This window comes from Choloepus didactylus, chromosome 16 (assembly GCF_015220235.1).
Source record: "Choloepus didactylus isolate mChoDid1 chromosome 16, mChoDid1.pri, whole genome shotgun sequence".
NCBI lineage: Eukaryota > Metazoa > Chordata > Mammalia > Pilosa > Megalonychidae > Choloepus > Choloepus didactylus.
Window position 1 is genome coordinate 78,576,499 of NC_051322.1, and position 26,868 is coordinate 78,603,366.

At 41.0% G+C, this 26,868-nt stretch overlaps 1 pseudogene; it reads left to right on the plus strand.

Annotated features, from left to right (window-relative positions):
- The first annotated feature begins 22,065 nt into the window (after nt 1-22,065).
- On the plus strand, nt 22,066-26,502 carry LOC119511367 (annotated as a pseudogene).
- Nucleotides 26,503-26,868: the final 366 nt, after the last annotated feature.

Here is a 26,868-nt window from a genome sequence, read left to right on the forward strand (position 1 = left end):
GCAGGCAACACCAACTACACAAGCAAGCTTGGCACACCAATTCGACCCCACAAGACTTACCCACTCACCACAGAGGCAAAACAGGAGAGAAGTGGCTTGAGGGGAACAGGTGGCTCGTGGGCACCACCTTCTGGTTAGTTAGAGAAAGTGTACTACATGAAGCTGTAGATCTGACAAATTGAAGATAAGGATTTCAATTGGTCTACAAATACTAAAAGAACCCTATCAAGTTAAGCAAATGCCAAGAGGCCAAAAACAACAGAAAATTTTAAAGTATATGAAAAAACCAGATGATATGGATAACCCAAGCCCAATCAAATCAAAAGATCAGAAGAGATACTGTACCTAGAGCAATTAATCAAAGAACTAAAGATGAATGACAACACCATGACATAAGATATAAAGGACATCAAGAAGAGCATGGAACAGGATATAAAGGACATCAAGAAGAACCTAGAAGAGCATAAAGAAGACATTGCAAGACTAAATAAAAAAAATAGATGATCTTATGGAAATTAAAGAAACTGTTGACCAAATTAAAAAGATTCTGGATACTCATAGTACAAGACTAGAGGAAGTTAAACAATGAATCAGTGACCTTGAAGATGACAGAATGGAAAATGAAAGCACAAAAGAAAGAATGGGGGAAAAAACAAAAAAATCAAAATGGACTTCAGGGATATGATAGATAATAAGAAACATCCAAATATAAGACTGATTGGTGTTCCAGAAGGAGAAGAAAAGGGTAGAGTTCTAGGAAGAGTATTCAAAGAAATTGTTGGGGAAAACTTCCCAAGTCTTCTTAACACCATAAATACACAAATCATAAATGCCCAGCAAACGCCAATCAAAATTCCAACAACCTACTTTGCAGACTTGGAAAAGTTAGTTATCAAATTTATTTGGAAAAGGAAGATGCTGTGAATTGCTAAAGACACTGTTAAAAAGAAAAACCAAGTGGGAGGATTTACACTCCCTGACTTTGAAGCTTATTATAAAGCCACAGTTTTCAAAACAGCATGGTACTGGCACAAAGATAGACATATAGATCAATGGAATTGAATTGAGAATTCAGAGGTAGACCCCCAGATCTATGGCCAAATGATCTTTGATAAGTCCCCCAAAGTCACTGAACTGGGTCATAATGGTCTTTTCAACAAATGAGGCTGAGAGAGTTGGATATCCATATCCAAAAGAATGAAAGAGGACCCCTCCCTCACTCCCTACACAAAAATTAACTCAAAATGGATCAAAGATTTCAATATAAAAGAAAGTACCATAAAACTCCTAGAAGATAATGTAGGAAAACATCTTCAAGACCTTGTATTAAGTGGACACTTCCTAGACTTTACACCCAAAGCACAAGCAACAAAAGAAAAAATAGGTAAATGGGAACTCCTCAAGCTTAGAAGTTTCTGTAACTCAAAGGAATTTCTCAAAAAGGTAAAGAGGCAGCCAACTCAGTGGGAAAAAAATTTTGGAAACCATGTATTTGACAAAAGGCTGATATCTTGCATATATAAAGAAATCCTACAACTCAATGATGATAGCACAGACAGCCCAATTATAAAATGGGCAAAAGATATGAAAAGACAGTTCTCTGAAGAGGAAATACAAATGGCCAAGAAACACATGAAAAAATGTTCAGCTTCACTAGCTATTAGAGAGATGCAAATTAAGACCACAATGAGAAACCATCTCACATCAATCAGAATGGCTGCCATTAAGCAAACATGAAACTACAAATGCTGGAGGGGATGTGGAGAAATTGGAAGTCTTATTCATTGTTGGTCAGACTGTATAATGGTGCAGCCACTGTGGAAGTCAGTCTGGCAGTTCCTTAGAAAACTAGATACAGAGATACCCTTCGATCCAGCATTTGCGCTTCTTGGTATATACCCAGAATATCTGAAAGCAGTGACATGAACAGATATCTGCATGCCAATGTTCATAGCAGCATTATTCACAATTGCCAAGAGATGGAAACAGCCAAAATGTCCTTCAACAGATGAGTGGATAAATAAAATGTGGTATATGCACACGATGGAATACTACATGGCAGTAAGAAGGAACGATGTTGTGAAACATATGACAACATGGCTGAACCTTGAAAACATAATGCTGAGTGAAATAACCCAGGCACAAAAAGAGAACTATTATATGCTACCACTAATGTGAACTTTGAAAAATGTAAAACAAATGGTTTATAATGTAGAATGTAGGGGAACTAGCAATAGAGAGCAATTAAGGAAGGGGGAACAATAATCCAAGAAGAACAGGTAAGCTATCATGGGTAAATTTAATGTTCTGGGAATATCCAGGAATGACTACGGTCTGTCAATTTCTGATGGGTATAATAGGAACAAGTTCACAGAAATGTTGCTATATTAGATTCTTTCTTGGGGTAGAGTAGGAACATGTTGGAAGTAAAGTAGTTATCTTAGGTTAGTTGTGTATTTCCTACTCCCTTGTTATGGTCTCTTTGAAATGTTATTCTATTGTATGTTTTTTAATTTTTTTATTTATTTTTTTATTTTTCATACAGTTGATTTAGGAGAAAAAAAGTTTAAAATAAAAACAAGGAAAAAAATGTGCAGAGCCCCCTTGAGGAGCTGGTGAAGAGTGCAGGGACATTGCCTGCCCTGCCTTGATGGTTGATAACATGCCCACAGACATAGGGGACTGGTGGTTTGATGGATTGAGCCCTCAACCATGGGATTTGCCCTTGGGAAGACTGCTACTGCAAAGAAGAGGCTAGGCCTCCGTATAATTGTGCCTGAGAGCCTTCTCCCAAGTGCCTCTTTGTTGCTCAGATGTGGCCCTCTCTCTCTAGCTAAGCCAACTTGAAAGGTGAAATCACTGCCCTCCCCCCTATGTGGGATCAGACACCCAGCATATTGAATCTCCCTGGCAGTGTGGTATATGACTCCTAGGGAGGAATTTAGACCCAGCATCGTGGGATGGAGAACATCTTCTTGACCAAAAGTGGGATGTGAAAGCAACTGAAATAAGCTTCAGTGGCAGAGAGATTCCAAAAGGAGCTGAGAGGTCACTCTGGTGGGCACTCTTATGCACAATATAAACAACCATTTTTAGGTTCTAATGAATTGGGGTAGCTGGTGGTAGATAACTGAAACTATCAAACTACAACCCAGAACCCATGAATCCTGAAAACAATTGTATAAAAATGTGGCCTATGAGGGGGGACAGTGGGATGGGGTGGCCATGGGGATCACACTCCCCTATGTCCAGTTTGTGGATGGATGAGTGGAAAGGTGGGGGAAGGAAACAAATAAACAAACAGACAAGGGTGCCCAATGTTCTTTTTTACTTTATTTACTCTTTTTCACTTTAATTATTATTCTGGTTATTTTTGTGTGTTTGGTAATGAGGGTGTTGGGGATTGATTTTGGTGATGAATGTACAACTATGTAATGGTACTGTGAACAATTGAATGTATAATTTGTTTTGTATGACTGTGTGGTATGTGAATATATTTCAATGAAATGAATACTAAAAAAATAACTCATCATAGTTTTCCATCAAAAATCATAACTTCACACTCTTCCTAAAGCTTTGAAAATGCTTTTTCATATGTGGAAAATTCTCTCAATTATATCCACTCATCTCAAATAAATATGAATATTTATTACACTGGTTGAACATCTCTCATACAACTGTGGGAAAACTGTCAAAATAATGGTGAAAATGAAAATGGGCTTAGAAACATTGACCTGAAAACAGTGTTCTTTAAAGGCTTTTGAAACACTAGCATCTAGTCAGACCTGTACCTTCAATAAAAGTCCTCAATAAAAGTCCTCTTGTTCTGCAAAATACTTTCTATTTGCCTTTGCATATTTATGATTTCATATCATTTTAGTTAAGGTCAACCCAAATTCACTTTGTGTAATAATTTCTGGAAAAAATATATATACTCCTAAAATATACCAATTATTCTTAGTGATCTGCTGAAATTTATATAGTTGCATTGTAGGGCCTATAACATAGAGACATCTAATATGTTTGACAAAAATGTGCCAACAGTGTTAGAGAAAGAAAAGGCATATTACAGTATGTGAATAACACCAGATGGTAATTTAAAATCACAATAAGAAATTATGACAACTAAAAATGGTAGATAATATTAATATAATAAAGATGACAAAAGAAAATACAAGATTCAACTATATGCTATTTACAAAAGACACACTTTAGATTCAAAGATATACATTGGTTGAAAGTAAAAGAATGGAGAAATATATACCATACAAAGAGTTAACAAATCAAATACTTGAAGTATCCTTTTGTAATATCTGAAAAAATAAGTTTTAAGACAAAAAAATGTTATAGATAGTAAGAGGTAAATTCTGTAATGATAAAAGTATCAAACTGGCAGGATGATATTGTAATCATAAACATCTTTTCAGCCAGTAAACAGTAACAGAATACATGAATAAGAAACTGGAAGTAATTGCTGTAAACATCAATACACCACTCTGATAGTACCACTAGACAAAAAATCAGAAAGGACACAAAAGACTTGAGCAACACTATCAACGAACTTTTCCTAATAGAACTCTCCACTCAAAAACAGCAGATTATGCATGATTTTTAAACACTCATGGGAAAATCTCCAAGAAAGACTATATGCTAGGCCAAAAAACAAACCTTAACAATGTGAAAAGATTTAAATTATAGAATGTGTATTGTCCAACCACAATTAATAGAATTACAAATTAACACAGACAGAAATTTGGGAGCTATGCAAACATCTGTGAATTAAACTACACATTTCTGAATAATCCATGGGTGAAAGAAAACATTTCAAGGGTAATTAGTATTTTGAACTGAATGAAAATGAAAACACAGCTTATTAAATTGATGGGTGCAGCTAAATCAGTGCTTAAAGGAAAATTTATAGATTTAATCCTTACATAAGAATGTAAAAATAGATCTCAAACTAGTAATCTACGCTTTCTACAGATGAAAAATGACCAATTCAAATAAGAAAATAAGGATGCAATTACTTTAAGAATAGCATCAAAAGAATTCAACAAGAGAAGTGCCATACTTACATACTGAAAATCACAAAACATTGTTGAGTGAAATTAAAGATCTAAATAAAGAGACATTCCACAGTTGTGTACAGAAAAGCTCAATGTTGCTAAAATGGCATTTCTCCCCAAATTGAACTACAGAAAATTTGTATCAAATTTCCAACAGTCTCTTCCTGACTGACAAGCAGAATGTGAAATGTATATATAGATGCAAAATACCTAGAATATCCAAAACAATTTTGAAAGAGAAGAACAAAAGAAGAGGAAAATTTCCTGAATTCAAAATTCATTATAAAACTTCAGTACGTCTATTCATTATGGTACTGGAATAACATGATAGACATATAGACCAGCAGAATAAAATTGAATGTCCAGAAATATATCTTTGTATTCATCATTGAATGGGACAGTTGAAATGAATGAATTTTATGATATGTAAATATGTATCAGTAAGGTTTTAAAAAAAGAAAATGGAGATTGATTCTGATTAAAGTGTAGACTGACCCCAGCAGAGCTCAAATTATGACTGCATTGATGTGATCATCCTTTCACCTTTTCTGTCAACAGAAGAAAGGATGAAAATTCTGGGGGAAAATATCAACTTCAGTCTCTAAAACTCTTATACACAATATCTGCAATAAAATTTGAAAAAATTGAGACAGGTGACTAGGAGGTAAAGTAGGACTGATAATCATAGCACCAATCAGATAAAAGAAGATCCAGTGATGATTCAGATGCTGAAATTAGCAGACAAGGACTATAAAATAGCTAATATAAACATTTAAAGAAAAGATGGACAAAATGGGTGAAAAGATTTTAAAAGATCATTGAAATATATAAAAGAATGAAATTTTAATCATAGAAATGCAAAATACAATGTCTAAGCTCATGACAAGGCAGAAGTCAGGGATAGTGAACTTAATAGCATGTAAACATAAAACATCCAATCTGGAGCCCAAGGAGTAGGAAAAAAAGAAAGTAGAGAACAGAGTATAAGAGGCATTAGCGAAGCATTCAAATGATTTAATGCATGCTTACTTACAGAAAAAATGGCAACAGGAGAAAAAGAGTGAGTCAGAAAGAAATAGATGATGGCATTGAATATTCAAAAATATATGTACAATATCAACCCACAGATTCAAGATATTCAGAAAAGCTGAAGCAGATAAAAACTAGAAAAAAAAAAATAAAACAAGTAGACAAATCATAGTCAAACTTCTGATAAACAGAAATAGGGGCAAAAATCTTAAAGAGATCTGAGGACAAAAGCTACATTAATTATCTGTCAAGGGACAATCTTAAGATTTTCAAATGACTTTTCAGGAGAAAATGTGGTCATCAGAAAATGATGGAATGGCATCTTTAAAAGACTAACTTTAAACAAAGAAACATAAGTAAATCAAACAACCAAGAATTTTATACCTCAAACATTTTTAAATAAAAAAATATTAAAAAGACTTTCCCCCAAATAACTTCTAACAAACTTATGGGTCAAAGAAGGTGTAGAAATTTAAAGAATAAATAAAATTTCTTAAAAATGAAAATATAACCTATCTAAACTTGTAGTATTCAACTAAAACATTACATTCAAAGGAGAGTTTAAAGTTGTTTATATTAGAAAAGAAAAATGGTCTGACCTTAATGAACTAAGTTACTTGAAACAAATATAGCAAAGAATTAACAGAATAAACCAAAAGCAGAAGAAAAGAAATTATAAAGAGCAGACATGGATATCAGAGACAGAAAAATGAGAAAACACCAAAATGTCAAACTGCTTCTATGAAAAGGTTAATAAAGTAAGCCAATCTCTTTTGCAACTGATTACTAAAAAAATAAGAAAGAGAAAGTCAGAAAGCAGAAATAAAAATACTAAGAATAAAAAGGTGAAAATAGGTATTGAAAAGATAATATGAACAAAATCCTTTCCTTTTTAAAGGTACAAATCTCAAACTTCCATTGATAGAACACTCAATCTACTTTCACCATTTAACATACATTCTTTGGACACCAACTATGTGCAAATCACTGCTCTATCCTCTGGGGATTCAATGATGAAGAAAACAGAATGGTTTCTGATCTTATGGCATCTATATATCAAAAAGGGTGACAGAGGAATAAGATCATTTAATAGAGTAATAAGACCATGAAGAAAATAAAACAGTGATTTAAGAGTGGGAGGGGGAGAACCTAAGATGGCAGCTAGGAGAGACAAGGCAAAAAAACACCTGCATGAAAAATATGAGATAAAAGCCAGAAAGTGAACCAGAACACCAGTTCCAGTGATGCACCAGCTGAACAAAATCTGCTAAATCCACAGGGACCATGCACTTGGTGAAACAAGGAGTCTGCATTATGAAATGATTGAGTAAGCCTCTGAATATCTGGCAGCCATGCTGCAGTGTGGGGAAACCATGGGTTGGCATTTGGAGGTGGACTAGTTTTTTTAAAAAAAAAACAAAAGTGGCTGCAGCTATGGCAGCAAGAACCACACAGTAAGACATGGCAGGAATAGGTTGTGCAAATACCTCAATAACTGATATGGAAGATAGCCTTTTGAGCACCTGCTGCTAATTGTCTCAGAGTGAGGAAGGCAGAGGTTAGCCAAAAGGGGAAAAAAACCACACCCCTTGCAGCCATCTTTCCAGTGTGCTGGGAATGCTCCTGCCCAGTGCTGGTGCCACAGCCCAGAGCCATGCCAAAAAACCCAGTGTCAGGAAGAGTTTCCAGCAACACACACACAATCCACAATATCAGGTATGGACAATAGCTGTTCCTGCACCCACAGCTAAGTGTCCCAGAGCTGGGAAGGCAGAGATGTGCATAAAGGGGGAAATTAACATGCCCCATACAGCCATCCTTACAGCAGACTGGGAATGCACCTACATGGTCCAGCAGCCCAGAACATCCCTTGAAGGATGGCATGCCCTTGTGATGTAGCACAACCTTCCCTCAGCAAAGACTGAAAGGGCATGGCTTGGAAGAGGGACCCAATCAGCAATCCCAGGGATCCTACACAAATAACAAAGAATTGAGGGTCAGCAGAAGAGGCAATCTGTGGTGAGAATGAAATGAAGATTTAGACTCTTGCAACAGCCTTAAATCTCCAGGAACATCTGGGGGGTTTGATTATTAAAGCTGCCCTCCCTCCCTAACCACTCAAAAACACACTTCACATTCCAGAAGTACAGCAGCAACAACACACCCAAATTTGGTGCACCTTTTGGAACCCTCAAGAATCAGACCCCCACACACCACAATGGCAAAGTTGGGGAGAACTGACTTGAGGGGAATAAATGACTTGCAGACACTATCTGCTGGTTAGTTAAAGTGTACTCGACCAAGCTGTAGATCAGACAAATTAGAGAATTGTCTTGAATAATCCTACATATCCTAAAAGAACCCTATCAAGTAAAGCAAATGCCAAGAGGCCAAAAACAACAGAAAAAAATTAAAGGCTATGATAAAACCAGATGATATGGATAACACAAACCCAAATACCCAAAACAAAAGATCAGAGGAGACAGTACTTGGAGGAATTAATGAAAGAACTAAAGACAAACAATGAGAGCATGGCACAGGATATAAAGGACATGAAGAAGAACATGGCACAGGATATAAAGGACATGAAGAAGACCCTAGGAGAGCATAAAGATGAAATTGCAAGAGTAAATATAAAAGTAGATGATCTTATGGAAATAAAAGAAACTGTTGACCAAATTAAAAATATTCTGGATACTCATAGTACAAGACTACTGGAAGATGAACAACTAATCAGTGACCTTGAGGACCACAGAACAGAAAATGAAAGAACAAAAGAAAGAATGGGTAAAAAATTGAAAACATCAAAATGGACCTCAGGGATATGATAGATAAAATAAAACATTGAAATATAAGACTTACTGGTGTCCCAGAAGGGGAAGAGAAGGGTAAAAATTCTACAAAGTGTATTCAAAGAAATTGTTTGGGAAAACTTCCCAAACCTTCTACACAATATAAATACACAAAGCATAAATGCCCAGTGAACTCCAAATAGAATAAATCCAAATAAACCCACACCAAGACATATTCTGATCAGACTGTCAAATACTGAAGAGAAGGAGCAAGTTCTGAAAGCAGCAACAGAAAAGCAATTCACCACACAACATAAGACTAAGTAGTGACCACTCAGCAGCCACCATAGAGGCAAGAAGGCAGTGGCATGACATATTTAAAATTCTGAGAGAGAAAAATTTCCAACCAAGAATACTTTATCCAGCAAAACTCTCCTTCAAATTTGAAGGAGAGCTTAAATTTTTCACAGACAAACAAATGCTGAGATATTTTGCTAATAAAAGTCCTGCTCTACTTCAAATACTAAAGGGAGCCCTACCAACAGAAAAGCAAAGAAAGGATTGAGAGATATGGAGAAAGTTTCAGTACTAAAGAGATTCAATATTGGTTCATTAAATGACAATAAGAGAAAGAGGGAAAAAATATATCTGACAAACATAAGCCAAAGGATAGGATGGCTGATTCAAGAAATGCCTTCACAGTAGTAACATTGAATGTAAATGGATTAAACTCCCCAATTAAAAGATAAAGATTGGGAGAATGGATCAAAAAATATGAACCATCAATATGTTGCATGCAAGAGATTCATCTTAGACACAGAGACACAAAGAAATTGAAAGTGAAAGGATGGAAAAAATATTTCATGCAAGCTACAGCCAAAAGGAAGCAGAGGTAGCAACATTAATCTCAGATGAAATAGACTTTAAATGCAAGGATGTTAGGAGAGACAAAGAAGGCCACTACATACTGATAAAAGGAGCAATTCAACAAGAAGAAATAACAATCATAAGAGTTTATGTACCCAATCATGGTGCCACAAAATACATGAGACAAACACTGGCAAAACTAAAGGAAAGTATGGATGTTTCCACAATAATAGTGGGAGACTTCAACACATCATTCTCTCCTATAGATAGATCAACCAGACAGAAGACAAATAAGGAAATTTAAAACCTAAACAATCAGATAAATGAATTTGATTTTACAGACATACAGACATATATAGAACATTACTTCCCAAATCACCAGGATACACATTCTTCTCTAGTGATCACAGAACTTTCTCCAGAATAAACCATATGCAGGGACATAAAAAAAGCCTCAATAAATTTAAAAAAATTGAAATTATTCAAAGTACCTTCTCTGACCACAATGGAATACAAATAGAAGTCAATAAGCATCAGAGACTTAGAAAATTCACAAACACCTGGAGGTTAAACAACATACTCCTAAAATAAATGGTTTATAATGTAGAATATTGGGGAACTAGCAATAGAGAGCAATTGATGAAGGGAGAATGATAACCCCAGAATAACAGTTAAGCTATTGTGTGTGAGTTTAATATTCTGGAAATGCCCAGGCATGACTATGGTATGTTGATTTGTGGTGGGTGTGGTGGGAAAAAATTCATAGAAATGTTGCTATATGGGGTTACTTTCTTGGGGTAAAGTAGGAACATGTTGGACTCCCTTGTTATGGTTTGTTTGACATGTTTTTTTATTGTATGTTTTAAAATATTTTTTGATACGATTGATTAAAAAAATGGAGTTAATTGAAAAAAAGAAACAATGAAACAATATGCAGCGCCCCCTTGAGGGGCTGGTGGAGAATGCAGGGGTGTTGGGCTCTCCCACCTCGATGATTGCTGATGTGCTCACAGACACAGGGTACTAGGGGTTTGATGGACTGAGCCCTCTACCACAGGACTTGGCCTTTGGAAGACTGTTGCTGCGAAGGAGAGGCTAGGCCTCCCTACAATTGTACCTAATGGCCTCCTCCTGAATGCCTCTTTGTTGCTCGGATGGGGCCCTCTCTCTCTAGCTAAGCCAATTTAGCAGGTGAAATCACTGCCTACCCTGCTACATGGGATCTGACACCCAGGGAAGTGAATCCCCCAGCAATGTGGAATATGACTCCCAGGGAGGAATCTAGATGTGGCATCGTGGTATGGAGAACATCTTCTTGACCAAAAGGGGGATGTGAAAGGAAATGAAATAAGCTTCAGTGGCAGAGAGATCCAAAAAGAGCCAAGAGGTCACTCTGGTGGGCACTTTTATGCACAATATGGACAACCCTTTTTAGGTTCTAATGAATGGAATAGCCTGCATTAAATACCTGAAACTATCAAACTACAACCCAGAACCCATGAATCTTGAAGATGATTGTATAAAAATGTAGCTTATGAGGGGTGACAATGGGATTGGGAAAGCCATATGGACCACACTCCCCTTTGTCTTGTTTATGGATGGATGAGTAGAAAAATAGGGGAGGAAAAAAAATAAAAGGAGAAAAAGTCACCCAGGGTTCTTTTTTTACTTTAATTGTTCCTTTTCATTTTAGTTTTTTATTCTTATTTTTGTGTGTGTGGTAATGAAAATGTCAAAAATTAATTTTGGTGATGAATGTACAACAATATACCGGTACTGTAAAAATTGAATGTATGCTTTGTTTTGTATGACTGCATGGTATTTGAATATATCTCAATAAATATGAATAAAAAAAGAAATATGTTTTAAAATTGAGCAAATATAAAAGGCAGAAATCTTTTTTATGTGCCATATTTCTTATTTGGATAATGTGAAATAAACTCTGATATGCTTAATGTTTGAACTTATTGAAAAAGATAAATTTATATTTACATATTGAAGAGGGCAGATTTCAGTGATAGAGAAGAAGGTGAAGGAAGAAATAAAAATTAAGAGAAGGAAGCTTCACATTACTAGGGGATTTCTATTTTGATAACCAATTATCCTAAATGTAGAGCAGTATAAAAATGGCATTACACCAGGTTTCTCAGATTGAAAATAAACATTACCAATAACATCATTTGGGGCTTAGTGACAAGTTAGGAACTGTAATAAAACATGACTAAAATATTAAATTTCTATATGTAAAAAAAGACCTTTTGGCAAAGATGCTTCCCAATGAACTCCACCCTGACCACCCTATTGAAAATTGCCACTTTCCCTCATTTTAGAATCCCTTGTCCCACCTGTCCTGCTACATTTCTTCTAAGTTATTTCCCAGCCCTCTTCCCCTTCTACTAGACTGTGCAATTAATAATTAATAATTGATTAAGTTCATCATTAATTAACTACTAATTATTTATACTTTTTGTTTGCCTCCCTTGATAGAACTTAAGCCTCAGGAGGAGAGCAATTTTTTATTGATTCATTCCCTAACATATCCCAAGTATCTAGAATACAGCAGGCATTCAAAAACATTTGTTAAACAAAAAAAAAAACTATCTGGATATATTTAGAGAGAGATTCAGCCAAAGGGTGTAAAGCCCGACAGTGTGTCAGAGCATTCAGACTGGGAAATCAGCCAGATCCTTAGTTATTTGTGATTCACTGAGGTGTGTGCTGTGCGATGTCCGTGAACTTGGGGCCAAGAAGAGGAATGCCTCCCACCTGATGTCATCATTCCTCTGCAATCGTGGGGTCCAACTGTTGAGAGGGGAACTGTACAGTCGGGACTTGCAACCAGAAACTCCTTACTCGGCTGTGTTTCAGGCAGTAAACAAGTTTGCCGGTTCTCCAAAGCTCCTATTCACTCCTCCTTACTTCTAGAAGCAGCATCCTTGTGAGAAGATTCCGGGAAATGCCAGCTTTGGAAGATGGTGGAAATGATGTTCAAAGTGGTCAGTGTGATGTTTAGCATCTAGAAACCGCCAGAAACGTCTCAGAATGACTCCATCTCATCACCTGCTGTTATTCAGTTCCAATTAATTTTTTAGAGCAGTTGTAGGTTTACAGAAAAATAAAGCAGAGCACAGAGTTTCCCTACACTCCCCCCACACATGCAGTTTTCCCAGTTATTAGTATTTTGCATTAGTGTGCTATATTTGTTACAACTGATTAACCATATTATTATGGTTATTAGCTAAACCCATTGTTAACTCTGTGTTCACTCTGTGTTGCAAAGGTCGATGTTTTTATATTTTATTTTATTGTAATGCCATATATGCAACGTAAAAGTTCCGTTTGACCACTTTGAAGTCTACAATTCAGAGGTGTTAATTATACGAACAATGCTGTGATCCCATCAGCACCATCCACCTTGCATCCCCACTCCGGTTGCATCCAAGTTCTCCTCTTCTTCCTAGCTTGATGATGGAAGACCAATCTTGCTGCAATTATTGGCAGTAGAGCAAGCGGTGACTGCTGAGTGTGCTGGGCGACCACGTTCTCTGCACCGTGTCCCCGCTGCTGCTGCTGCAGACACTCGCCGTGCTTGCCGCCGCCGCCATCCGTGTCCAAGGCAGCCATTTCCTCCTTTCCAGGGCTTTTCGAGAGCGGCCCCTGTGTGTTTAGGGCCCCTTCAGCGGGTCTCCCGCCGCCCTACACAGGAGGAGGAGCCAGTGCGGGGCAGCAGGAGAGAATGCGGAGAGCGGCGGTGGACACCGCCCGGGTTAGGAGGAGGGGGGTCCGGGGCTTATTTTCTCCTATTTTGATTGGCTGTGAGGGAAAGGTCAAGATTTATATTTGATAATTAGTGAATTCTTCCTGCAAATGACTCTCAGTGGAGTTACTGACCCTTCTGTTTACTTTCCTTTTTTGATTTAGTGAAACAATTACTAACCATTTGTATTTATCTACAACATGTCCCTACCAAGAGTAAATCTTCGATTTGGCTTGGCTTGATTTTGGCTGCCTTTGCCTTTCTCCTTGTAGCAAGTTTTGTAATAAAACTAAGATAAGTGCTCATACCTGATTTGTCTCGAGTTTTTTGTTTTGTTTTGTTTTGTTTTTCTTTTTTTTCTTTTACAGTGTGAGAAGAGATCCATTTCCAATAAGGTTTTATTATTTTTACATTTAAAAATTACATATAAAAACTTGTAATATATTTTGTTGCTTTCTCAATGCTCTATTATTAATAATTTTAGTGATAACAATAAAAAATGTTCAAGCCTGTGCTCCTATGAAATTATTTTTAAAACTTAAATTTCAATTTATAAATGTGTTTTTGTGTTGGCAGATATAAGAGGTTATTTAAAAATAGATTTTCGTGCATAAAGTTCATCACATTATCATAAAATCCTGTGGGGCAAGTAGACTAGAAACAAGAGTTGAGGGAGTTAAAGCAGCAGAATAAAGTTTTAGCCCTTAATAAGAGCTCATTCATGTATTTTTATTATAAAACCAATGACGTTAAGTATCAAAGCCCTATGTTATTAATAGTCTTTGGAAATATTTAAAAGACCAATATTAATAGATTTATTTAGTATCAATATTAATAGCATGCCAAAAATTACATCCTTTGTGCAGTTTAAACTTATGATGAAAAATTTTGGATATCAACAAAAAAATGATTGATGATGAACATAACTTTGAAAAAATGCTTTAGGGGAAAAGAAAGAAAAATGTGACCCCTATGGCTTAGGTTGTATTTCTGAAAATTCCTCAAATAATAGAATGGAATGTCTAGTCTTGAACTCAACAAAGCCTGTAGCCACAGGGGCTGCCTCCCCCCAGCCAGCATGGGATGTGCTCCCACAGGAGGCCCAGCACAGGAATTACCTGCTCCCCTCACCCTTTCTCCCATGGCCAAGCTGAGCTCCTCTGAGCAGCAGTCAAGGATGCTACCCCTGGATCTTCAAATTGTCTCTGGTATCCATGGATGCAGTCAGCAGGGAACTGAGGCCTCCTTCTGAGTGAGAGAGGCACTCTGTGAGAGGATCCTCCAGCCCATTCGAGCCATCCAAGACAATATTTTTGAGGGAAAACTTATAAGAGGCTCTTGAGCCAGAACCACTAAGCTAAACCACAGTAACCATGAAATGATAAATACTAACTGTTGTTTAGAGCTATTAAGTTTGGGGATAATTTTAAGGCAATTTTATTGAGATATATTCACACGTGATATAATCCATCCAAAGTATACAATCAGTGGCTCAGAGTATCATCATATAGTTGTGCATTCATTGCTACAGTCAATATTAGGACATTTTCATTACTACAAAATAGAGAAAAAAATTAAAATAAAAAACAACCAAATCATCCCATACTTGGGGTAATAATTAATGTGGCAATAGATTACTTATTTTAGTTTTCTCCAGCCACTCTTTCCCTTATGTCCCACACCTGAACCTCCTGCAACCTGACAATGCTGTGACATCTCCCCCATCTGTCCACCTCTGTGGCTCTCCTCTACTAAGCTTCATCCAAGCCTGGACCACAGTCATGCCTGCTCAGGGTTCTCCCCTCCTCAGAGGTTTCCACTAGCATCACCGTGGTGAGCTATCAAACATGAATCTGAACTTGAGAAGATCACTGGATCCTTTTTCTCATTTAGCAAAACATCCAGTCCTCTTATCTCTTCTGCCCCATGATCTATCGCCTTCCTTGCCCTTCTGATCTCCCTCCTCTGCACCCTCCCTTCCATGGCTTCTTTGCATTCTCAAACTGGCCAAGGGCTTTATGTCAGAACTTGAGCAGCATGTCGTGATGTCCAGAATGTCACCCCCTCAAGCTCTCCTGCCTTTGTCTCTTCCTATATTACACTCTATTTCTTCAAGAATTAGATACAACCTGCTACTTCAAAAAAAAGGACTTGGTTTTTTGCGTGTGTTTTTTTCTGTGTTCTCAGCTAAGCCACACCAGTCAGAGCAGGAGTGTCCTCTTGAGTCCACTCAAGGAAAAATATTTGTTAAATGAGTCAATGAAGTAGGAGGCAGCTTAGTGTCTCCATCCCAGGTTAGAAAATGGAGGTTTGTATATGAGCATCCCAGGTCTAATGGGGATAAATGCAATTATCTCATTTATAAGCATGTATTCAATCATTCACTCTGTTCATTCATTCATTCATTCATTGTGTAGCTGGGAGCCTGAAGCTCTGCAGCTCACAAGCAGGAGCATATCTAGGGGAAAAGGAGGGCAGGTCCACAAAGTAAAGCCAGACTGATAGCCCCACTGTGACTCTCAGGGGAACCATGACTATCCTATGGCCTGTGGTAAAAGATCTGCAATCACTTGAGATGACAGGGTATGTTCCAGACCACCCTCCCTCCCATCCCTTTCTGAAAACACAGTGCACAGTCCAACTACATAGAGTATTTCCCAAGCCCAAGTGATCCACAATAAGATCCCAATAAGACCTCAAGGAAGTCCCCCATCCTGGTTTTAATTGCAGGGCTGGGCACTCACTTTCCTCCCACTCCTGTCTCTCCACCAGGGAAGGATCTGCACCCATCTTTCTCTCCCCATCTGTCCTAAAGCCTGACTTTTCCCCCATGACCAACCCCATGGAAGCAGCCACCAAAATCTGACTCAGACTGGCTAAAACAGCCCCAGTTCCAGAACTGTGGGGCCCCCTGGTGGCCACAGATATGAGGCCCAATGGTGAAAGGGTGCAGCTCAGGAGACCCTGCTCCTGCCTGCCCCCTCTCCAGGATCAGTGCCTTCCTCCTGTTGCACCACACTTGGCAATCTCTTGGGCTGGTCACTCCCTGTGGCTCTGCACAAGTCCCAGTTTTCTGCCAGAGTGTGACTGAGAAAGAATTTGTTGGTGAGGTTAAAAAAAGGGCAGGAGGAATCTGAAGTAATCATTAGGGTTGTGGGAGGCTGAGTAGAGCAAGACAGGAAGTTTTGGATTCTGTGGAAACTTCCCAAGAATGAAAGACTGGGGGTGGCTGAGGAAAAACATTCTGTAGAAAAGCTAATCAAAGGGAATGGCCTCTCAGGCAGGGTGGGCCACCACTTCTGGTGCAAAACTCTGGTAAAAAGCAGCATACAGTGGAAGGCCTTACTGGCCAAGGGGAGGTGTCTCCTCTGGAGGAGTGAGAGGGGCTCTGGGGCCAAACTTCAGCCATTGCTGGCAAGCTCAGTACATCCCCACAGACTGGGTCCTGCACCCCAAATCTGAGGGATGTCAGTGGACACCAGAGAAGTAGGCTTCAGTGGTGGGCCCTGGTCTTACCCTCTCCCTCCTCATCCCAGAGCCCCACAATTGGTGGGTGTGGTCATGCAGGAGCAGCCAACACCCAACTCTGAACCCTCATCCCTGCCCAATCCTCACACCAGTCCAGGACCCCTTTACTACCCCTCAGTTCCAGCCCTGTCCCCTCACCCCAACCCAAGCCCAAGCCCAGTTTTCCCAGCACCTGAAGACCAGTCCAGCCCCCACCCCCCACTCCAAGCCCAGATCCTCTCCAATCCCAGAACCAGCCTCTCCTTGGGCCCTAGGCATTCTCACCACAGTGCAATGGTCTCCTCCCATCCCTCCCCCACCTTCCTTCCAGGTGCCATTTCCCTCCCCTACCCCAGTCCCCCAAAAAACAAACCCCCTTTGCATTTCCTGGGTACCCCCTTTCTAGATCTGCAAGATCTCATGAGATTTCACCTCAGAAATAAGGCAAAAGCAGGTTTGTTCAGACAAACAACACCAACACTAATAACAATGTTCCTCTTTTGTTGAGCCCTAGGGAACTTGCTGAGTTGGCACTTCATTCTTTCCCTTCAGCTCCTGTGCAGTGGGAGCACCATGGTAAGAGGTGTGTGATTTGGACAAAAACTAGGTAAGCTGAAACACTGATTCCTCCATTTTTGTGTGCAGAGTGACTTTCAGCTACATCCTGCTTACTCTCCTAGGCCTCTGTTTACCATTTTTAAAATGAGGATATCACAATGTAGCATTCCTGTGAAGGCAAAACTGAGTATGTGCTCCCCACAGGTCAGCCCAGGGCTTCTGTTTCATAAGAGTAGCTGCAGTTATGACTCATTGAACTGAGACATCTGTATTGATTGATTGATATCATTAGCTAACTGGTAACTGCTTTGAAATTAAGTGGTCTGGCCCTAGCAGTCTGGCTGTCTTGCCATACAGGAAGGTGGGGAGCCAGAATGGGGGAGAAGGGCTGGGGTGCAAATTCACCAAGGCCTTGTTTCTGGAGGGACAGAGAGATACATCCTGACAGGGAGAGAACAAAGGGGCACAAAGGGGTGGAAGGACAGTAGTCAGTCACTTTTGATGGGTCATAGTGTGTGTCACCCAAATTGTCCCCTGGTTCAGCCAGTAAGGACCCAGAGCTCAGGTTGAAAGACAAAGAGGAGAGACACCCTGAAAGAGCAGGACTGGGCCTCTAGTTTTCAATTTCCTCAGCCCTATTGGCAGAGGTTTCCACAAGAGACCATTGCTTTATAAATAGATGTAGTAAAAACAGTCTTTGTTTTGGAGCATCATGGTAACTGCACTCTGGTTTGGGTGGAAACAGGCCATTAAAACCATAAGGGACCTGAGAAACAAAGTCTTGCAAGACTTGAGGCTGGTCTGAATTGGACCAGAGTGTGCAGATGTCTTCAGGTAAGATGGCCCATAAACTATTGCTCCCTCCATCCTTGTCACTGAGGAGTTAGGCTGTGTCTGCCTGCTGAGGCCCCTGGCAGGGAAAAGAAGAGGCAGGTGCATTTCTCATGCTGCCTCTGAACCACAGTGTATTAGGGTGTCTGTTCCAAATCCACTGTCATGTTCAGAACTACTGCTGAGAATGAAGGAGCAGAACTGGCATCAGACACCAAAGATTCAACCTTGTGTTTTGGGGCTAAGCAGGGGATTATGTGTGCACTCAGGTGGGGTTTGGGCTCACTTCCTTCTGGTTTGGAGCTCAGTGGGAAGGGAGATGTTTGCAAAGAAGCAGTGAGAATGCACAGGGTTTTCCTGCAGCTGCATCATGGGTGGTCATGGAGGCCAGGTGCTCCAACTTGGAGGGGGAGAATCAGGTTGGGACACAAAGGTCTGAGAACAACACCATGTATTACATCTTTGGGGGCTGCTGCTGGCACCAGGACATCTGGTTATAACTGCCATTGTCACTGCTGCTTCCAGTGACAATGGCAGTTATATCTCCTGCTTTCATCTCCACAGGAGATGGTGACCATCTGTCCCAGAGCCCCAGATGCTGAGGGAGGCTGAGTCAGGGCAGTCTGAGGCCAGAACCCTGAGAGGAGGGTATATTCAGAGAGGGATAGGGTCAGAACCATGAGCACAGGGGAGCCTGGGTTGGAGGGAAGAGAGGATCAGACCTGGGTGCCCAGAAGTTCCCCTACTTAATATCTCTCACCTGTGCAGATTGTGAGGCAGATGAGCAGAGCAGAGCCTAGGCCTTGGTCAAGACACAACAGAGCTCTGCCTCTTGTAGCCCCAGATCTAGCCTCTCCTCTCCTTTTCCTGCCTCAGATGTGGGAGCAGCCTCCATCCCCATCTGCTCCCACTGGGTCCAGGCCTTGCAGGTGAGGTCTGCTCAGGGTGCTCTCCTTACTTACTTCTAGCAATGAGATGGAGGAGGGGAGGTGTTTCCTCTGAGCCTTACTTACTGGGAGGACAGCTGCTGAGCTGAGGTGCCTTGTATCAGGGAGCACCAGACTGGCCAGATTCCCCTTTAAGTATTTACTCCCCCATCCTCCTGCAACCCCATCTGCTGCGCACGGACCTTTTTGAGCCCCCATACTGTGGAGGCAATGCCACCCACTTCTCTCATTGTTGACCTTGTCCATAAGGTCACAACAAGATAGTGGGATGTCCCCATTCTAGCACAACTTCCCAAGACACAGTTGCTGCAGGCTGGCACAAGTGCAAGGCTGGTAGGGAGCCCTGGGACCTGGACCAGGCCCAGAAGCCCTGTTCCCATCTCACTCTGCCCAGCATCTCCGTGTATGTTGGCTCCCCATGAAAAGCCTCAATTACTGTACCTGGAAGGGAAAGGTTCATCTCAGCCTACATCAGCTTTCCACAACTTGTGGGAGGGAAATGAAATGCTTTGGTTTTTTTTTAGGTTCTACCACATAGAGGAACTTTTTTTTACCCTGTCATCTTAGTACAGGGCCCTGCTTATTCCATCTCAAGCTCACATTCCCCATTTCACAGAGAAGTGCAAATGAGGAAAGTGGTTGTGAAGAAAAGGATGAAGAAGTCCCAGAGGAAGTGATGCTGGCAAACCATCACATTAAAATAATTCTCAGAAATGTTGCACATCAAACTGGCAATGGATAAAATGTTGGAAGCTGATACAAACTTAGAAAGGATTGTGATCATTCAACAAAGCGTAGAAAATGTGCTTTCTCTGTAACAAAAGTTAAACATCAGATAACAGCAAGCAGTACTCAAGTTGCTCTCCATAACATTTATGACAAAGAAATGAAATACTTTAATTCTTAGTGTTTTAAATGACACTATGCTAAACCAATTCTAGTTTTATGATTTTTTTTTTCATTTTTCTATATATGAACTCTGTTCCTCTCTGAATGGGCACCTGATGATTTGCTCTGTCAGGTAATGTAAAGTATAAGTGATAGCTTGATACACAGAGATATTTTTATTACATTTTTTGATGTACTTTATTATTTAGAGCAGTAGTAAGTTTACAGAAAAATTATGCAGTAAGTAGAGTTCCTGTATACCTCTCTATCCACACCCATACAGTTTTCCTTATTTTTGACATTTTGCTTTGATATAAAATGGAGGTTTTTTGATTCTGGTTTCTTTGAGGGTGACACACTGTTTCCTTGAAACTCTTTTCACTCTGGAGCATTTTGGTCATTCTGACAGAGCCAAATGGTCCCCAACAATTATTGCTTCCAGATTTGGGGTTATCCTTTTTGCTGTGTAAATCAATGAGTCCCTGACTTTCACCCTAGCTTAATGAGTGAGTCAGTCTGTCATCAAATCATATTAATTAATCTGGAGACACCAAAGACCCTGACAATCAGGTTGGAGATTCAGGAATGTAACTAAATTTTGCTTTTCAATTGGAAGCTAGAAGATGAAAGGGGGAGGTGTGAGCAGAGAGGACTGCAAAAGCTTCCAAGGAGCAGAGGATGGACCTGGGTCCTGAATGCTGTTGTCACCTCTGTGGTCCTCTGTGAGGTCAGAGCAGATGGCTCTGCCAGCAGTGCCTGGAGCCGGTGAGTCAGAACCCCAGTCTGAGGACACCACCATCCTGCCACCCTCAGCCAGAGTCTCCACAGGGGTGCAGGACATGATTGCCCAGTTTTCCTTTTTCTTCTTTGCAGATGAACAGAGTTCAGGCTGTGCTTTGGTCTGTAAATGCAGTTTTGTTTTACCTTAGTCAAAACAATTTGATTTGTGTTTGGACTTATGTCACTTTATGAATGTTTAAAATACTTATTTCTTAACCAAGAAGACATTGTGAAATATAGAACAGCCAACTGTTTGGGATTTTATTAAATGACATTTTCAGTATTCAGTTTGGTGCCTCAAAATTACATTTCATGTCTTATATGGCTTTGTGATTTTATTAGTTTGTCCTCCTTTAAAAAGCTTAAGAAATATTTCACAGGGTATTTTCAAGAGTGGTGACTTTATTCTGGGTGTGAAATATTTATTCCCCTGAACTTCATCCCAAAATGGTGATCCTAAATATATGTTAAAAGAAATGGGCATTAAAATGTACATCTCAAAGCTAGTGTCATCATCTCTGATAATCAGATGCTATGTAGTTTTTATACCACTTCTGATTCCTGTTTCCTATTTTTTAAATGAAAAATAATGGCATCCATTTTCTGGCTCTCCCTTAATCCTTCCCAGCCTGGCTATTTGTTGGAACATACAGAATGTAGGCTTTGCTGAGCCAAATGATCCTTCCATCCCATTCCCATTGTTTTAGCCCCTTGAGTGAGTCTCAGAAACTTCTCCTCTGAAGGGTGGGGCCAGATGGAGACTAATCTGGACTCACATTATGACTGGAAGTAGTGGGATGGGGCCAGTGGTAGTCTTACCATCTCCTCAGTACTTAGTGAGATACTCTACTGGTTGTGAAGAATGTAATTGGGGTAAACTGAGGACACCCCTCCCCTGCCCCCATTGCCAGAGCAGTAACTTCAACCCTGAGTTGGTTCCTTTGGGAATGGAGGGGAAGATGGGGTTGCTCATGATTGGCCTGTGAAGGACACCTTGACCCTAGCTATTTCCCTAGGATTCCATTCAAAGCAGATTCATCAGGATGAGCAGCCAGGCCCCACCATGGCTTCTGGAACTGGCCAGTCAGAACCTGCTGAGGGATGAGTCCTTGGCCATCACAGCACTGGAAGAGCTGTCAAGGGGATCTCTTCCTGCCACTGTTATGGTAGCCTTCACTGGGAGACATTTTGAGGCACTGAAGGCCATGGCAGAGGCCTGGCCCTTCATCTGCCTCCCAGTGGGGGCCCTTGTGAAGGGACAGCAGCTTCACCAGGAGAACTTACATGCTGTGTTCAGTGGGATCAATGGGATAGGAAACTCTGTAGTGGGGGATTTGGGCCTAGTGAGGGCAGACTTGAGAATTCTGCTTTAGGAACTGATGTCTAAGTTAAGATGGAAATAACTGAGAGAAGAGGGCATTAGTGAAGGGGAGAAAGCCCATCAAATGAGAGGTGTCAAAATATAAGCTCTGCACTCACTATTTCTGAACATGAGCCACCTCCTGCAACCATCCCTGTCTGTAAAAGGGCTGCTTTGTGCTCCCAGTAAGTTATTAAGTGGGCAATACATGATTCTGCAGGTGTGGGTGAAGGTGCAAGAGCAGAAAATTGTAAAACATAATGGATACTTTGCCCATGAGAAAGGGATCTAGATGAACCCCTGTAGACTGGCAAGCTTGGGTGATTTGGCCAGATCTTGCCCAGGTTTCCCTTAAATGCATGTCTCCCAGGAGCCTCAACTGGCACGGATATGGGTAGCTGTGACCCAAGAAGTGGCCCTAAGGAAGCTGGGTTAGGAGTAGTTTTAGTCTTGTCTCCCAGGATTAAAATTCACTGGTGTTGACTGTTGACTGACTCATCATGTCAGACTCTCCTCTTAGCAGGTTTCATTTTTATCTTGATTCATTCTTAGGACAAGTGTGCCAGTTTGAATGTATTATGTCCCCCAGAAAAAGCCATATTCTTTGCTGCAATCTTGTGGGGCAGACATAATAGTGGGGATTAAGTTGGAACGTTTGGATTAGGTTGTTTGCATGGAGATGTGCCCCACCCAACTGTAGATGATAACTGATGGGATATTTCCATGGAGGTGTGGCCCCACCCATTCAGGGTAGGCCTTGATCAGTGGAGCCATATAAACGTGCTGACTCAAAGAGAAAAAACTCGGTGCAGCTGTGAGTGACATTTTGAAGAGGAGCGAGCTTGCTAGAGAGGAACGTCCTGGGAGAAAGCCATTTTGAGGCCAGAGCTTTGGAGCAGACGCCGGCTGCCTTCCTAGCTAACAGAGGTTTTCTGGACGCCATTTGCCGTCCTCCAGTGAAGGTACCTGATTACTGATGTGTTACCTTGGACACTTTATGGCCTTAAGACTAACTGTATAGCCAAATAAACCCCCTTTTTATAAAAGCCAATCCATCTCTGGTGTTTTGCATTCCACAGCATTAGCGAACTAGGACAGATTTTGGTAGCGAGAGTGGGGTGCTTTTGCTGCTGAGTTTGCAAATACCAAACATGTTGGAACGGCTTTTTAAATGGATAATGGGGAGTTTCTGGAAAAGTTGTGAGGAGCTTGATAGAAAAGGCCAAAACTGCTTTAAAGAGACTGTTTATGGAAATATGGACTCTAAAGATACTTCTGATGGGGCCCTGAGCTGAAATGATGAATGTGTTGTTGTAAACTGGAAGAAAGGCGATCCTTGTTTTAAAGTGGCAGAGAATTTGGTAAAATTGAGTCCTGGTGTTGGATGGAAGGAAGAATCTGGAAGCAACAACCTGGAATACTTAGCTGAGGAGATCTCCAGACTACATGTGGAGGATGTATCCTGGCTTCTCCTTGCAGCTTATAGTAAAATGTGAGTGGAGAGAGATAAACTTAGAACTGAACTCTTGGGTTCAAAGAAACCAGAAGCTGATGGCTTGGAAAATTATGAGCTTCCAGGGAGTGGAATCCCAGAAGCTACAGCCCAACATGAGGATATAACCAAACATGAAACCCAGCTGCCATTTCAGTACAAGCCAAGATTGGAAAAGGAGTTAAGCAGAAAGAATTTGTGGAAAGTCCTATTGTCTGATGGCTTTGACCTCTGCATGCTTCATGCAAAGCCAACAGAATTTTTGCAAAATCTTTACAGACAGAGCCATTGCTGGTCTGGACTGGAGGAGACAGACAAGGAACAAACTGAAGGAAAAATTTCTTCAAAGACAGAGCCATGGAGGTTGAGGTCTGGAGTCAAGAGGTCTCAGGCCTGAAGAGCGGAGCAGCCCACATGCATGGAAAGGGTGAGTTTGCCCTGGAGGTCGAGGGCAGGCATTTCACCTCGATGCTCAGGAAATGCTTTGCCACCCCAAGTCCCAAAGAGGGTGGAGCACATTCCCAGGGAATTGGGGAGAGCCTGGTTGCCACCACACTGTTCTGAAGGGGTTGAGCATGTGCCCTGGAGATGGAAAGGAATCTGGGTGCTGCCCCGATGTTTGAGGAGGGTGGGGCCAAGAAGGTGTTCTCCCCAGTGTGTGGATATGTTGGAGCACTCACCCAAGCGTTTGGAGAGGAAAGGGCTGCCACAAAGGCCCTTAGGAAGGGTTAGACTCCCGCTCTCTCAAGCCCCAAGGATGCAACGTTGTTCTGTTAATGACTCTCAGACTTTGAAATCTAATGGAGTTTGTCCTGCAGGTTTTAGGAACTGTTTTGGTCCTGTTAACCCTGTTTTCCTTACTCCTTCTCCTTATGGCAATGGTAATGTTTATCCTATGAATGCCCCTCCTTTGTATATTGGAAGCATATAACTTGTTCTAAGTCCACAGATCCAAAGCTAAAGAAAAGTATGCCTTAGGACTGACCATGCCTATATTTGATTTTGATGGGATCTTGTACTTAACTATTGTTACTGAAATGATTTAAGTTCCTGTGGTATTGTGGGATGAATGTATTTTGTATTTGGAAAGAATATGTTTTTCTGGGGTCCAGGGGGTGGAATGTGCCAGTTTGAATGTATTATGTCCCCCAAAAAAGCCATATTCTTTGATGCAATCTTGTGGGATAGACATAATAGTGGGGATTGGGTTGGAATGTTTGGATTGGGTTGTTTGCATGGAGATGTGCCCCACCCAGCTGTGGGAGGTGCCTCTGGTGGGATACTCCCATGGAGGTGTGGCCCCACCCATTCAGGGTTAGCCTTGATCAGTGGAACTATATAAATGAGCTGGCTCAAAGAGAGGAAACGGAGTGCAGCTGTGAGTGACGTTTTGAAGAGGAGCAAGCTTGCTAGAGAGGAATGTCCTGGGAGAAAGCCATTTTGAAACCAGAACTTTGGAGCAGATGCCAGCCACATGCCTTCCCAGCTAACAGAGGTTTTCAGATGCCATTGGCCATCCTCCAGTGAATGTACCTGATTACTGATGTGTTACCTTGGACACTTTATGGCCTTAAGACTATAACTGTGTAGCCAAATAAACCCCCTTTTTATAAAAGCCAATCCATCTCTGGTGTTTTGCATTCCACAGCATTAGCAAACTAGGACAGACAGGAACTCCAGATGCTTAGTTGCAAGGAGTTGAAGAGGTTAAGAAAGACAGAAGCCCAGAGACATTTTGAAGGAAGCCACTTTGAAACTCAGCCCGCAGCAAAGGAGCAACAGATTCCAGTCATGTGCCTTCCCAGCTGACATAGGAATCCAGATATATTGGCCTTTCCTCAGTGAAAATATCTTTCTGCTGATGCTGTAAGTTTGGACACTTTTTGTGGCCTTAGGACTGTCAATTTGTAACCTAATAAACCCCTTTATAAAAGCCAATTTCTGGTATTGCAGCATTAGCAAACTGGGACAGCCCCCATGGGGTCTGGGTCTTTCCCCACCACTCTCTACCCACCACAATGACTCCCCCAAATTACTGCTCTGTTTCTTCCCAGGTACCTGAAGACCCCCTTGGAGACCCTCTCCATCACTAATTGCCTGCTTTTGGACTCAGGCCTGATGCATCTGTCTCTGTGTCCAAATGTTGGTCATTTGAATGATCTGAGTCTGAGTGGTGTCAGCTTGACCAACCTTAATCTTGGGCCCCTCAAGGTTCTTCTCAAGAGACTCACAGCCACCCTCCAGGATCTGGATCTAGATGACTGTGGAATCATGGATTCCCAATTCAGCATTCTCCTCCCCAGTTGGGCCACTGCTTTCAACTAAGGATCCTCAACTTTGGTGGAAACCCCATCTCCATAGCCATCCTGGAGCACATGTTGAGGCTTGCCATTGGGATGGGCAAGTTAAGCCATGTGTTGTATCCTGCTCCTATGGACAGCTACAAAGTTACTGATGGGGCTCCCAACCTGGGGAGATGCTCAGCTCCACACCTAACTGATGCAGATGCTTCAGGAGGAGGGGTGGCCCAGCATGATCTGGTCCAGGGCCAAATTCTGTCCTCCCTGTGGCAACAGGACCATTGATGACCCAGAACCCCTATTATTCCCCTCTTGTATGCCAGTCTAGTTTGGGTGCACATACCAAAGGCATGATTCTGGGCACTTGGAAACTAAAATCTAGGACATAAATTCATCATAAAGAAACAGAGGCTGCAGTTTCAAACAGTCATTCCATGGGAACAAGAAAATAAACAGTGATTGGAGTGGGAGGGCTGTTATTTTTGATGGGGCTTTCCAGGGACATGTGCCCTATAGAATCTGAAATATGAATCTGACTTTCTAGAGAGGGATGGTGTCCCGGCCGGCGGGACGTTCAATGGAAGCTCCAAATCCTGTGAGGGAGGAATGGTATGGGACAAGAGACACGAGGAACGACAGCAAGACAGGTTTCTGATCAAGCTGCAAAACTTTATTGAAGAGGCAAGGTATATAT